This window comes from Macaca fascicularis, chromosome 7, assembly GCF_037993035.2.
Source record: "Macaca fascicularis isolate 582-1 chromosome 7, T2T-MFA8v1.1".
NCBI classification, from domain to species: domain Eukaryota; kingdom Metazoa; phylum Chordata; class Mammalia; order Primates; family Cercopithecidae; genus Macaca; species Macaca fascicularis.
This window is the reverse complement of record NC_088381.1, coordinates 21,713,383-21,727,722: the sequence shown is the minus strand read 5'-3', so window position 1 is coordinate 21,727,722 and position 14,340 is coordinate 21,713,383. Positions and strand designations below refer to the sequence as shown.

Sequence of the window (14,340 nt, the reverse complement as noted above, 5' to 3'; positions counted from 1 at the left end):
TCTTCAAATAAGAATTCCAAAAATATTTTGGGCAGCTGTTTGGAGAAAGTGGAATGCCTGATTTGAAACACAATACTCATTTGGATGTTTATGTTCCAGGGTGCTCATTTTTAAGGAGTTGATTTCATTATGTTATATTCCCATCTACTGTATTATTTAAGTAAAACTTCAGTAAGCCTTAGTAAGTGCCAGGCACTATTGCTTTACAAATATTCATTCATTTAATCTTCGTAACAATCCTTTTACAAATGAGAAATCATTTTACAATCATTTTACAAATGAGGAAACTGAGGCATGGAGACATGTTGATCCCCCAGGGTCACCCAGTTAGTAAGTGGATGAGTTGGGATTCAAATCTTAAGCAGCCTACTTTCGGGGGCTAGAGGCTTCATTTCTAAGCTATGCTAGCTCCCCCAACAGAGACGAAGTCTCACTATACTGTCTAGTCTGGTCTTGAACTCCTGCGCTCAAGCAATCCTTCCACCTCACCCTCCCAAAGTGCTGGGATGACAGGCGTGAGCCACCGAGCCCAATTTATGCTACCCCTTAATTAGAGTTAGGACTAGTCTAGTACTGTCAACTACTGTACCTCAGGGTCTCTCAGATGGAAGGGAAAAAAAGTCAAAGTGACTTAGAGGTTGGAAACCTGCAGAAATTCACAAATCCAACCAAGATGGGAACAACTGGAGCTGGAATGTGTGAACAGGGTGCTCTTATACTGCCTACCTCTTTCCTGGCACTGAGACCTAGAGAAGAGTTCCAACCTCAAGCTGGAAGTGACAAGAGGAAAGATTACATTCCCAGAATCAGAAATCATAAAACAATTTTAAAAGCAAGAGATCAACAGGAAGGGGGTGCTGACTGATTGCTCAGAGAGAGTGTCCCAGGGCAGCAGGGTCTTGATGAGGTCATTCCAGGCCAGGGCCTCCAGCTCTTGGCTTTGCCAGCCCAGACACTCCATTTTGTCGGTGTACCTAGAGATAAGTGGGCATAAGGGAAATTAATTATGCTAACCAGACTCTTAAGAGTCTAAACCAAAACACCCACAGTTAGGAGAACAGTGCCAATAAGCTTGTTCAAAGCAATGCTTTTTCCTGTAGGGAAGTCATTATCAAAGTCTGTTTTGTAAGGAAAATTGACTGACCTCAAAAGACGATGTTATGAAATGTTGAGAGCCAGATGCGCCCATCTCCTGGACTTCTGTGTAGCTGCCAAAAAGGCCATTAGTCCGAAGTGCAGGAGCGCACCCTCCCCTCGTGTCACTCTTCCTGCAACTAGGTCACAATACAACATTTTCAGTTCAGCTTTCTTCAGCATTCCTGACCTCAGATATGGATGGCTAGCAGGTTATCTCAGATGGTGAATTTTTGCGATTTTTGTTTTATTAGTTGACTCTTTTTTTTTTTTTTTTTTTGAGACAGGTTCTTATTCTGTTGCCCAGGCTGGAGTTCAGTGGCATGATCATGGCTCACTGCAATCTCCATCTCCCAGGCTCAAGCAATCCTCCCACCTCAGCCTTCTGAGTAGCTGGGACTACAGGTACACACCTGGCTAATTTTTGAATTTTTTGTAGAGACAGGGTCTCACCATGTTGTCAAGGCTGCTCTCAAACTCCAGAGCTCAAGCAATCCTCCCACCTCGGCCTCCCAAATTGCTGGGATTACAGGCATGAACCACCATGCCTAGCCTCTTGGTTGACACTTTTTCCTTGTAGTACTCTTAGAGAGTGGCTACTCCTGACTTTCTCCTCAGTATGTGGGAGTAGCTCATTGCCTACTGAAGCACCTACAGCAGGGCAGTGGGGGCAGGTCTTCAGGGGAAAAGCCAGAGCCTTTCCTGGCATCCCACCTTGACACCTTATTCCAGTTCACAGATTGAAATCTGTCAAGGCAGTTATTTGGTGAGGGGCTGGAGGAATATAAGCCACCACCTTCCTGTTGGCCAGTTCTTTTTTGTTGTTGACGATGTTGATTTTCTAGACATATAACTCTTTTTTTTTTTTTTTTTTGAAGCGGAGTCTCGCTCTGTCGCCCAGGCTGGAGTGCAGTGGCGCGATCTCGGCTCACTGCAAGCTCCGCCTCCCGGTTTCCCGCCATTCTCCTGCCTCAGCCTCCCGAGTAGCTGGGACTACAGGCGCCCGCCACCGCGCCCGGCTAATTTTTTTGTATTTTTAGTGGAGACGGGGTTTCATTGTGTTAGCCAGGATGGTCTCGATCTCCTGACCTCGTGATCCGCCCGTCTCGGCCTCCCAAAGTGCTGGGATTACAGGCTTGAGCCACCGCGCCCGGCCGACATATAACTCTTGAATCAGTCATCCAAAGCTTGGCAAGTTCTCAGGCTCACCTTTCCCCATTCTGTTTTGCACAGAACATTCTCGTGGTCTGAGCCGTCCTGTTGTGCATCATTAAACCCACCAAATGTAGGGAACTGGGAGACTGGAGACCTGAGAAGATTACAGCCCCCCAGTAGTGCCTTGCCTTTTTATTATTATTATTATTATTATTATTATTATTATTACTGAGACAGGGTCTTGTTCTGTTGCCTAGGCTGGAATGCAGTGGTGTGATCTCAGCTCACTGCAACCTCTGCCTCTTGGGTTCAAGCAAGCCTCCCACCTCAGCCTCCCAGGTAGCTGGGACTACAGGCACGCGCCACCATGCCCTAATTTTTGTATTTTGGGTAGAGACAGGATTTCGCCATGTTGCCCAGGCTGGTCTCGAACTCCTGAGCTCAAGAGATCCACCTGCCTCGGCCTCCCAAAGTGCTAGGATTACAGGCGTGAGGCCAGTGCCTTGCTTTTAAGTGCTGTTCAGTCATTCTTTACTGATTGACTGTGGGTAGAGGGGACGCAACCCCACTGCAATGTCTATCTCTCCCAAGAATGATCTCGGATTTGCCTTGCCACCCTCAGGATAGCTGAGAGGAGCTGGAGAGGCTCGTTCCTCAGTCCCCTCTCATTCCCTCCTTGACAGTGACATAGCTGCCACCAGCTGCCTGAAAGTCAAATCCAAAACTCAGTTCCATTTTGCCTAATGCCAAATGACAGACCTGAATTTGTTGAGTTTGGGTTTTTTAGGTCCACATAAAACAAGCAAAGAAAATGTGCTTAAACTTGAGGTAGATTAGGGGAAAACCCTCCAGGAGAAAACCCCCTTTCACCTAGGAGACTGTGGAGATGGAGGCCACAAACCTCTCATTAGCACCCCTCACAGTGGCTACAGGAACCAGCACCTCTAGTGCAGTCATATTTTTCACTTGTCATGGGATCTGAAGCAAGCATGGTTCAGCGTATGGTCTAATCTGCATTCTTCTAACCCTTAATTAATGCTTGCACATTGTTCCTGTCACCCGTTTGTCCCCAAAGTATTGAGGTTTTAGCTAGTGTGAGGTTTTTTTAGAGGACCCAACATATGATTTGATCATTCACAAGGGTAAAATAAAGAGTACCACACAGAAGCTACACAAAAAGAAAATAATCACATATTGGGGAAGGTGGGGGATGACTGATTCACTAGCAGATGAAAAATTAAAAACAGAAAGGAAAGCCCCAGAGTATCCATGGAACTTTTTGTTCACACTTAATTGTCCATTATAATTTCAGCTCTGGCCTTATGACAAGTGGCAGCTTTTAGAGTTAGCTTCCCAGAAGAACGTGGCTTTCCCAGTCTAAAAAGACGCCCTTGCCGTGCCATTGTTTCCACAATGCCGTGACTCGGATTCGAACCGAGGTTGCTGCGGCCACAACGCAGAGTACTAACCACTATACGATCACGGCGAGCTACCGGGACGCCACGACGAGCAGGTGACCCAGTGTTGCCCTTCTCGTCTAGATGGCGGCCATTCCAGCTTTCCTAAGCTTCCATTATCTACCAGGTTCCTCTGGCACCCACGTTCACCTGCAACAGCAGCCGGGAGCGCTGTGGACTCCCTAGCCCGAAGTCTCCTCTTGGCTGTACACACGGACCGCAGAAGAAGGGACATGAAAGCGCTTTGCAACCAAAGGATTCCTGTGAGTCCGGGCCTGCAATGGTGTGAAGCCCCTGGGGAACGCCGGAATGCTGACCCGAAGTCTCTCTGATGCTCACCATGCCCTGGCTATCATGCTAACTGAACGACTTTAGCTGGGACTGGAGCTGTCTCTTAAATTTCACAACAAGGAAAATCAGTTCTGACCCACCACCACAAAACTTCCTTGAGGTGCGGGATAAGAGGAACCCCGAGAGCAGCCTCCACGGTGGAGAAACCGGGGTGTCTGGTCCGCAGGCAAGTGTGGACCAGAATCGGGCGAGCAGAGATTAATGCGCCTGCGTGCCCTCAGATGGCTGCGAGGGTGGAGATAGGCGAGAACAAACAGTGACAAATCAATGACATTGCAAGGGGGCGGGGCTTTCAACAGAGAAGAGTTCAGGCGACAAGTTGAGGCCCCGTGTCCCCAGTAGCTCGCCGTGATCGTATAGTGGTTAGTACTCTGCGTTGTGGCCGCAGCAACCTCGGTTCGAATCCGAGTCACGGCATTGTGAGGACAATGGCACGGCAAGGGGGCTACGTTTTATTGTACCAATCCGTTTTTTAATCCTGATTTCACAACATTGTGGAAAATGGACCCCGATCTCCTTGTGACATTTGAGAGCGACGTTTACGCTGGCTCTGGCTAAATTGGACTTTGGAAAGATACAGGCTTCTGGGTCCTTTGAGCCTGGGCGCGTTCTTGAAGACAAAGCACAGAGCACTCGCCAGTCTAAAGAGTGTTATAGACCTATGTATAAATTTCCACGGAAGCCCTGGTAGCAGATTCCTAATGATAGGAAAAGGCGGCTTAGCAAAGGAAGTGAGGATCAAAGTAGCTCTTAAAGGCACAATGAGAATTTGTCAGGCAGCCAGGATAAAGGGAGTCTTGAAAAGGAAAAATCTTTTTCTTTCTTTTCTTTTCTTTTTTCTTTTTGGAGATGGAACCTTGCTCTGTCACCCAGGCTGGAGTGCAGTGGCTCGATCTTGGCTCACTGCAACCTCCGCCTCCTGGGTTCAAGCGATTCTCCTGCTTCAGCTTCCCGAGTAGCTGGGACTACAGGCATCCGCCACCATGCCCGGCTAATTTTTTTTGTATTTTTAGTAAAGACGGGGTTTCACCAAAAAGGAAAGGTCTTAATTCCTCTTTATAAGTCTTCTGTCTTCTTTGTAAGTCCCCACCCCAACAACGCCCAAAGGCTCTAGCCTGACAGGTAGTAGGCGCTTCTCAAGGACGTGTAGAGTGAATGAGTGCAATTGAGGAATGGGGAACGACCCTGAAGGAGGGCCAAGAGATGAGCTGGAAAAGGCAGACAAAGTTTCTGCCGTCCAGGGGTGAGGGTGAGGAGGGCCGGAGTGAAAATATTTAAATCGTGTTTAGCAAGATCCCTCCAGCGGCTCTGCACAGGGAAGATTGATGGGAGCGGGTGACACTGGAGAGGCAGATGGTCTCTCTGGAATTCGCTTGTTAAATACCAATGGTACGTTCTGAGTTTAGCAAATAGCCAGTGCCTGCTGTGTACTCGGCAGGTTCTAGGCGCCGTGGGGTCGAGAGCACTGGTGGACAATAATTAAAATAGGACTTAGTCCCTGCTGCCGCCCCGGGACACAGCCTAGGTGGGCACCTGGCATAGCGGGGGCATTGAGGAAGGAGGAGTCAGGGCGGTCAGGGAAGTATGAGAGGCTGGAAGGAAGTGGGTGTTGGGAAGATGGCGAGATGCGTTTGTTGATTTTTTTTCTACGTGGAACCCGGTTCTAGGGCGTCCACAATCTCCACAGAGGCGGCATTGGGTCACCGCTGGGGGATGCAGGAGGGAGGACCCTTGAGGAGCGCCCCCTGCAGGCCCGGAACCCTCCACGGGTCGCGGCAAGGGTCTCCGGGGCATACGAAATGGGCAGTCCCCAAGGCGAGTCTGAGTTCCGCCCAGCCCCATTCCTGGATGCTCACGCGGTCTCCCCTAAACTTCCACTGCGCTCACAGGGAGCCCAGGTCATCACCACCACCGCCCGTGGCTAATGGGCCAAAACAGAGGAAGAAAAGCAACTGGCGGAGTACAACGCGCCTGCGCGTTATCAGACTCAGCGACAGGCTGGAACCCCGCCCCAGAAGTAGGACATTTGATGACGCGCAAACTGGGAAGGCCTACGACTGTTGAAGATGGTAATCAGAAGTGGAATCCTACGGGTCCCCGGTAGCTCGCCGTGATCGTATAGTGGTTAGTACTCTGCGTTGTGGCCGCAGCAACCTCGGTTCGAATCCGAGTCACGGCATTGTGGGAACAATGGCACGGCAAGGGGCTCGGCGTTTTTTCCCACTTGTTTGTAACATTTTATATAAATGATAATTCACTTTCTTGAAACAATGTTTCTCTCGCCTTTGAAAATTGAGCCACTCCGAGGATCGCCACCTACAGTAACTCTCATATAATCCTCTCATGCAGCTTCAGACCAAGCAGTTACAATCCATTTCTTACCAAATATCGTTCTCTGAATCATTCCACACCAGCAAAACAGCTCCCCCATGACCTTGTGATTTTTTTCTTTTCATGTACCTTTTTTATTGAGTCATTGATTTTTATTTTTATTTATTTATTTATTTATTTTTGAGACAGAATCTCTTCTGTTGCCCAGGCTGGAGTGCAGTGGCGCGATCTTGGTTCACTGCAGCCTCCGCCTCCCGGGTTCAAGCGATTATCCTGCCTCAGCCTCCCAAGTAGCTGGGACTACAGGCGTGCACCACCACTCCCGGATAATTTTTGGTTTCTTTGGTTTTTTAATTTAAAAAAAAAAATTGTTTTTGAGACGGAGTCTCTGGGCATTTATTTTTAAATAGGGAATACATGCACAAAAGTCTACTAAAAAGTACAGCTCTTCTTCATTTTTCACCCTAACCACCAATTATTTTCAGTTTCCACTATATCTTTCCACAACAGTCCTTGTATGAACACATATTTATATATGCATATACGTATGTGAATGTATTCCTCCTTGCTTTGTGCATAAAAACAATGTGCTCTCGCTTGCCTGCTCTTTTTTTTTTTTTTTCCCCCTGAGGTGATGGAATGTGAACAGAACATGAGGTTTGTATTGGTAGGCAATCTCCCTTTGCTGGGAAGAGTTCACATACCCTGAGGGGTGTGAATCTCTACCTATTTCTGATCCTGTTCCTCTTTTTCCCCGGCCCTGACTCCAGGCTGGGGAGATGGGGAAACAGTTTGTGTTGGTAAGATAGGGGAAAGGTACTCTTTACTATAACCAATATAAACCTTTGGATGGGAGCCTGGGCTCTGTTAGGAAGCAGCCCTATTTTGATTTCAGGTGGGAAGGGCAGGGAAGCATCTTGAATTTGGAGTAAGATAGAGGAACTTGACTTGGCAGGCCATTTGGAGACTCTCCACTCCCATGTCCCCCTTCTGTTATTATCAGGATCCAACTTTAAGTCACAAACCACTACGGTTAGAAAACTCAAAATTCAAGCTCATTGAAGGACTGGATCTTAACATATGTTTGTGTTCCAAGCACACAGTCTCTCCATAAATATTTGAACAGTGGTTTCTTATGGAGTCCATAATGAGTGAAATGGCCAGGTTTGCTTTTTTTTTAGAGACAAGGTCTTGCTCTGTCACCCAGGCTGGTGTGCAGTGGAGCAATCTTGGCTTACTGCAGCCTCGAACTGGCCTCAAGCAATTCTTCTACCTCGACCTCCCAAAGTGCTAGGATTATAGGTGAGAGTTGCTGCATTTTAAATTGTGTCCTTTCAACGCAGAATCATGTTATTTTCATATCAAATAGAAATAGTCTGTATTTCCACTAAAAAGAAAAGTGTGTGCTCCTATTTTTCTAGTAATTTGTAGCCCTTTTAGGTCTTTCTTTCTTTTTTTCTTTTACTATCCTTGACAGGGACATGACCGGGAGAAATAGTGCACTTTCCTCTTAACTCTATAGTAAGGAGGGAAGAAAAAAAGAAAGTTGGTAAAAGTAACTGACTTGGGGCTTCAGTGAAATCCTAGGAAGGACCTAGGACAGCCTTTGGAGATGTGGCCTCATCTGAAACCAGTCAGGCTAAGGATTTAGCCTTGAAATATGCACAACTTTAGGAGGTTGAGAGGGGAAACAAGAATGTGGCCTGAGGCTGCTCTGGGCACACTGCCTATGGGGTAGCCCTGTTCTTTAAAGGAGCAGTATATCTGCTGCTGTATTAAATTTATTTAAATTATTTATATTAAATAACCATTTTAGAATTACAGGCCAGGCACGGTGGCTCATGCCTATAATTTTGGTACTTTGGGAGGCCCAGGCAGGAGGATCATTTGAACTCAAGAGTTTGAGAGCAGCCTGGGCAACAGAGTGACACCTCATCTCTGCAAAAAAATCAAAATATTAGCTGGGCATGGTGGTACATGCCTGTAAGTCCCAGCTACCGGGGCAGCTGAGGTGGGAGGCGTGCTTGAACCCAGGAAGTTGAGGCTGCAGTAAGCCATCATCACACCACTGCACTCAGCCTGGAAGACAAAGTGACAGCCTGTCTCAAAAATAAAATAAAATTACAAAGTAAAAAGTCAATTTTAAAATACCATTCCCAACTAAAAGGAGTAAGATTTCTTTCAAGAAATGACTGATTCTAAGTCTGCAGCAGGGGAAGTGCAAAGTGATTCTGGAACATCTTGTGTGAGAAAGCACGGAAAAGCTTAAACATTAATGGGACCAAGTAAAACGACACAGGAGGCCGGGTGCTGTGGCTCACGCTTGTAATCCCAGCACTTTGGGAGGCTGAGGAGGGCGAATCACCTGAGGTCGGGAGTTTGAGACCACCCTAGCCAATATGGTGAAACCCCATCTCTACTAAAAATACAAAAATCAGCTGGGTGTGGTGGCAGGCGCCTGTAATCCCAGCTGGTAAGGAGGCTGAGGCAGGAGAATTGCTTGAATTCGGGATGTGTAGGTTGCAGTGAGCCGAGATTGTGCCACTGCACTCCAGCCTGGGCGACAGAGCAAGACTCCCTCTCAAAAAAACAAAACAAAACAGAAGAAGGACACAGGAGCTTCTTGAAAAGGCTCCCAATAGCCAAATTTTGGGTAATTTGGGCATCAAAAAGAATAATAATGTGATAGTAATGGATTATATCATGTTGAATTTAAAAAAATTCACTCCATGGAGATGGAGGTTGGGGGAGAGGTAAGAAAGCTCTCCTTTACAGAAGAACACCAGCTAGGAACAATTAAGCTGGGAACTGTGTCAGGCAATCCTGCCTATCTTTTTTTTTTTTTTTTTTTGAGACAAAGTCTCACTATGCTGCCCAGGTTGGAGTGCAGTGGCACGATCTCGGCTCACTGCAACCTCCACCTCCCAGGCTCAAGCAATCCTCCCACCTCAGCCTCCTGAGTAGCCGTGACTACAGGCTCATACCACCACACCTGGCTAATTTTTTTTTGTTAGAGATGGGGTTTCGCCATGTTGCCTAGACTGGTCTCTAATTCCTGAGCTCAAGCTCTTGAACTCCTGATCTCTTGGCTTGCAAATGACCTTTCGCTCCTTTGCTTCTTCTGTCCAAATCCTACCAGCTCAGGGCTACCTCCTGTCCTGCATGAAGCCTGCATAAGGCCGCTCGCCTTGGCCTCCCAAAGTGCTGGGATTATAAGCGTGAGCCACTGCACCTGGCCCCATTTTATTCCTAAATAAGATAGCTACGAAGATTCTAAAAACCAACATACTTTCCTCCAATTTGCCCACGAGGAATTTCCTTGTGGAACTCAACCATCCCTCTGAGGCTTATTATTGAATATTATATGCATTTGAGACAAATGCATATCTGATTGTTTCCTCTGCCCTATTGTTTCACTAAACCAGACTAAGGCATAGGTGACTATTCCTCTCCTCTCCTCTCACATGTATATTGTGTATTCAGTGAAAGGCTAACCAGAGGCTTAAAAGAACACAACCATTTGTCTCTCATCTACCTGTGAACTGGAAGCCCCCTCCCTGGCTTCCAGTTGTCCCACCTTTCCAGACCAGACCAATGTACATTTTATACACATTGATTGGGCTGTGACCATCTTGGGCACATGTCCTCAGGACCTCCTGAGGCTGTGTCATGGGTGCATCCTTAACCTTGGCAAAATAAACTTTCTAAATTAGTTGAGACCTGTCTCAGATATTTTGAATTCATAGAAGTATAGAATTAGAGAGTCACTATTTTGCAATCCCCAGTGTAATAGCAAATGTAAGTACAGATCATCAATGTTGGGGACAAAACCATGGGATAAAATGTTGCTTGAAGAAAACAGCTAAAAGATCTCAGAATATCATTCCACAGCTTTCTTTAAATTGTAAAGTGGAGAGATCTGGTGGACTCCAGCTTAATCAAGTGATCAAGCCTAGAATCACCAATAAAGGGACAAATGGGCATTATGGGTCTTCTGGTGTAACACACTAAAAAGTCAACAACATCCCCTACGTAGTGCTCCTTTCAGAAATGTGTAACCTGAATCTAACCATGAAGAAACTATGGAAAAGTCTAGAATGTGGGACATCCTACATGACAATTGGCCCGGATATTTCAAAAGGATAAATGTGATGAAAAACAAAACTAGCAACAAAAGAGTAAGGGACTGTTCAAAATTAAAATAGACTGAAGGAACTTAGCAAACAAATGAAATGTGGAACCTTAATTAAACTGGAATCAGGGCTGGACACAGTGGCTCACACCTGTAATTCTAGCACTGTGGGAGGCCGAGGCAGGCAGATCACCAGATCAGAAGTTCAAGACCATCCTGGCTAACACGGGGAAACCCTGTCTCTACTAAAAATACAAAACTAAAATTAGCCGGGCATGGTGGCGGGCGCCTGTAGTCCCAGCTACTCGGGAGGCTGAGGCAGGAGAATGGCGTGAACCCGGGAGGTGGAGCTTGCAGTGAGTCCAGATTGTGCCATTGCACTCCAGCCTGAATGACAGAGCGAGATTATCTCAAAATAATAATAAATAAATAAATAAACAAACAAACATCTGGAATCAGGGAAAAAAAACTATAGAGAGTTTCTCTGACCCTACTCTGGCTCAGGAGGCTGCCTGAAGGAAAATTTTAAAATGTTTTAAAAACAAACAAACAAACCAAAAACTATAAAAGACACTTTCAGGAAAAATCAAAAAATTTAATAAGATTTGTACGATAAACAATAGTATTACAGAAATATTAAATTTCCTAAATGTGATAATCATCTTGTAGCCTGATAGAATTCCTTATTTTTAGGCAATGCCTGCCGAAGTATGTAAAACCGAAGTGTCATGGTATTTGCAACTTGTACCAAGTGGGTAAGAAAATGAAAGAAAAAGGAGAGGAATACGGCAAATATGCCAAAATTTAAAAAGAGATGAATCTAGCTGAAGGGTAAGTAGGTTTACACTACACTTACTTTTTTTTTTTTTTTTTTTTAATAGAGACAGGATTTCCACCATGTTGCCTAGTCTGGTCTTGAACACCTGAGCTCAAGTGATCCGCCTACCTTGGCCACCCAAAGTGCTGGGATTACAGGCTTCTGCCACTGTGCCCACCCTCCACTATATTTTCTTTGGGTTTTTCTGTAGGGTTTATAGTTTCCCCAAAAATTTTGGAAGAAAATAAGCCTACATGACAAAAATGGGAAAATTATGATATAATGTTAAGTTAAAAAAGATATAAAATTATGTGTATACCACAATTATAGCTATATAAAACTAAGAATAAGAAAGAGAAATTGTCTTTATCCATTTCAACATTGTTAAACCGATGCCATGTGATAGCTCTGCACTTGGTGATGGGAGCACCCATGCTTCCTTACAGAATCCTGATACTATGGCGAACTGCTTAACACACAAGAATTTGAATCTAAGCTGGGTGCAGTGGCTCACACCTGTAATCCCAGCACTGTCGGAGGCCCAAGCGGCAGGAGTTTGAGACCAGTCAAAGCAACATAGCAAAACCTTTGTTTCTATGGGCATTATGGGTCTTCTGGTGTAACACACTAAAAAGTCAACAACATCCCCTACGTAGTGCTCCTTTCAGAAATGTGTAACCTGAATCTAACCATGAAGAAACTATGGAAAATAAAATACAATAAATTAGCCAGGTGTGGTGGTGTGCACCTGTACTTCCAGTGCTTTGGGAGGCCGAGGTGGGAGGATTGCTTGAGGCCAGGAGTTCAAGACCAGTCTGAGCAACGTACTGAGGTCCCATCTTTACAAAAAATTAAAAATTAGTTGGGCGAGGCGGATCACACTCGGGAGGTTGAGGTGGGAGAATCGCTTGAGCCCAGAAGTTCAAGGCTACAGTGAGCTATGATTGTGCCACCGCACTCCAGCCTGGGTAAGAGAGTGAGACCTCATCTCTAAAGGAAAGAAAAGGTAAACAGAATTTGAATCTAGAAAATTCACCCCAATACTCAGAGGAGACTTGCTGTGATGGCCTCACCTCTGTATCCTTGGTTCCTTTCAAGCTGCCTGGCCCCATGAGGTGCTAAAACTGCCTGCTTTTAGGAGCTCACACTCTGGTAATGGAGGAAAGTACATTAGCAGATCTTTTAAAACAAGAGTAAGTGTATGGTTTACACAAGTTATTATAATTTTGAAATTATTGTTTAAACCCTACCTTTATGACTCTTTCCTCCTTCCCATCTAATTTTATTCCTACTCTTCCCACCATGAATACTCCCCTTCTTTATGGTGTGCGGGTTCCCACATCTATGCCTTTGTCCAGCTAATGCTGATCTCCTGTCTTGGAATGACCTTTCACTCCTTTGCTTCATCTGTCCAAATCCTATCCAGCTCAGGTCTACCTCCTGTCCTGCATGAAGCCTGCAGACTTGATTGATTTCATTCCTCTGAGCTGTCAAGCAGTTTAACTCATGTCACACCTTCCACTGTGAGCATTTTACAGTTTTCAAACCTTTTTCATATTCATCATCTCCCTTAATCCTCACTCAGTGATTATCATGCCCTTTCCAGAGATAATGAAAGCAAGGATCAGTAGCATTGAGTACCTTCCCCAAATACTTGGCTACGGCCCACAACTATTGGATTTCTTATTAGTTACCTATCCATGCCCTCACACCTGGTGACCATGGAAACTCTCTGATATACATTAACTGGACCATTCTTCTATATTTATCATCTCTATGTCCAGCTTTGTTTTGCATCATTAGTCAATTTAACTGCACATTTTAAAAATACGCACGGTATTTTCTCTATTATACTTCATAAAACCAAGTACAACATCAGATTCTCCAGTATCGCCTACAGTCCAGCTACTCAACATGTAGTCTGGGGCCAGCACCATCTGTATCACCTGGGACCGCACCCCAGCTAGACCTAGAGAGTCAGAATCTGTAACTCAACAAGATCCCCAGGAGATTAGTGTCCACTTTAAAGCTTGAGAAGCACTGTCCTAAATACAAGCAGCACTGTCTGACCAGTGGCACAATCATAGCTTATTGCAGCCTTGAACTTCTGGGTTCAAGCAATTCTCCCACCTCAATCTCCCGGGTACCTGGGACTATAAGTGTGAGCCACCTTGCCCAACTAGAATTTGCACAAAACAGGAATTCAACAAATATTTTGAGACTTGATGCCCTGGGAATCCCAGGACATTCACAGTTTTGCCATTACATCCTTCTTTACACCCCCTGCTTTGAACTACTTTCCTTTGGGGCCTCTTGGCTTTTTGCGCCCTCAAAAGGCAGACATGGCCAGGTGCCCTTAGCTCACACCTGTAATCCCAGCACTTTGGAAGGCCGAGGTGGGTGAATCACTTGTGGCCAGGAGTTCGAGACCAGCCCGGCCAACATGGTGAAACTCCGTCTCTACTAAAAATACAAAAAATTAATCAGGTATGGTGACACACGCTTGTAATCCCAGCTACTAGGGAGGCTGAGGTGGGAGGACTTGAACCCGGGAGGTGGAGGTTGCTGTAAGCTGAGATCGCGCCACTGTACTCCAGCCATGGAGTGAGATTCTGTCTCAAAAAAAAAAAAAAAAAAAAAAAAAAGAGGCAGACATGAGCCTAGGAGTGCGGAGACACTGAGGCAGTGGGGGAAAGAGAGTGGGGTAAGGTGAGGTGAGGCAGCTACTTTCCCAGCAGAGCCAAAAGCAAATGTTGGTGTTGGCTTCAGGGCTACATTTATGGTGAGGAACTGGCTTTATTTCTTTTATTTATTTCTTTCTTTTTTCTCTTTTTTTTTTTTTTTTTTTGAGACGGGAGTCTTACTCTGTCGCCCAGGCTGGAGTGCAGTGGCACGATCTCAGCTCATTGCAACCTCTGCCTCCTAGGTTTGAGCGATTATCCTGCCTCAGCCTCCCGAGTAGC

At 45.7% G+C, this 14,340-nt stretch overlaps 1 long non-coding RNA gene and 3 other non-coding genes across 4 annotated transcripts; 2 read left to right on the top strand and 2 right to left on the bottom strand.

The window, feature by feature from the left end:
- Positions 1 to 201: 201 nt before the first annotated feature.
- LOC135971792 (uncharacterized) lies at positions 202 to 4,271 on the bottom strand. Its single transcript, XR_012414931.1, has 3 exons — positions 4,178 to 4,271; positions 1,145 to 1,274; positions 202 to 974 (listed from the first exon to the last, which is right to left on the bottom strand). It is a non-coding gene; the product is annotated as an uncharacterized lncRNA (long non-coding RNA).
- TRNAH-GUG (transfer RNA histidin (anticodon GUG)) lies at positions 3,704 to 3,775 on the bottom strand. The gene has a single exon. It is a non-coding gene; the product is annotated as a tRNA-His (tRNA).
- Positions 4,272 to 4,442: 171 nt separating the features above from the next.
- Positions 4,443 to 4,514, top strand: TRNAH-GUG (transfer RNA histidin (anticodon GUG)). The gene has a single exon. It is a non-coding gene; the product is annotated as a tRNA-His (tRNA).
- A 1,690-nt stretch (positions 4,515 to 6,204) lies between these two features.
- On the top strand, positions 6,205 to 6,276 carry TRNAH-GUG (transfer RNA histidin (anticodon GUG)). The gene has a single exon. It is a non-coding gene; the product is annotated as a tRNA-His (tRNA).
- Positions 6,277 to 14,340: the final 8,064 nt, after the last annotated feature.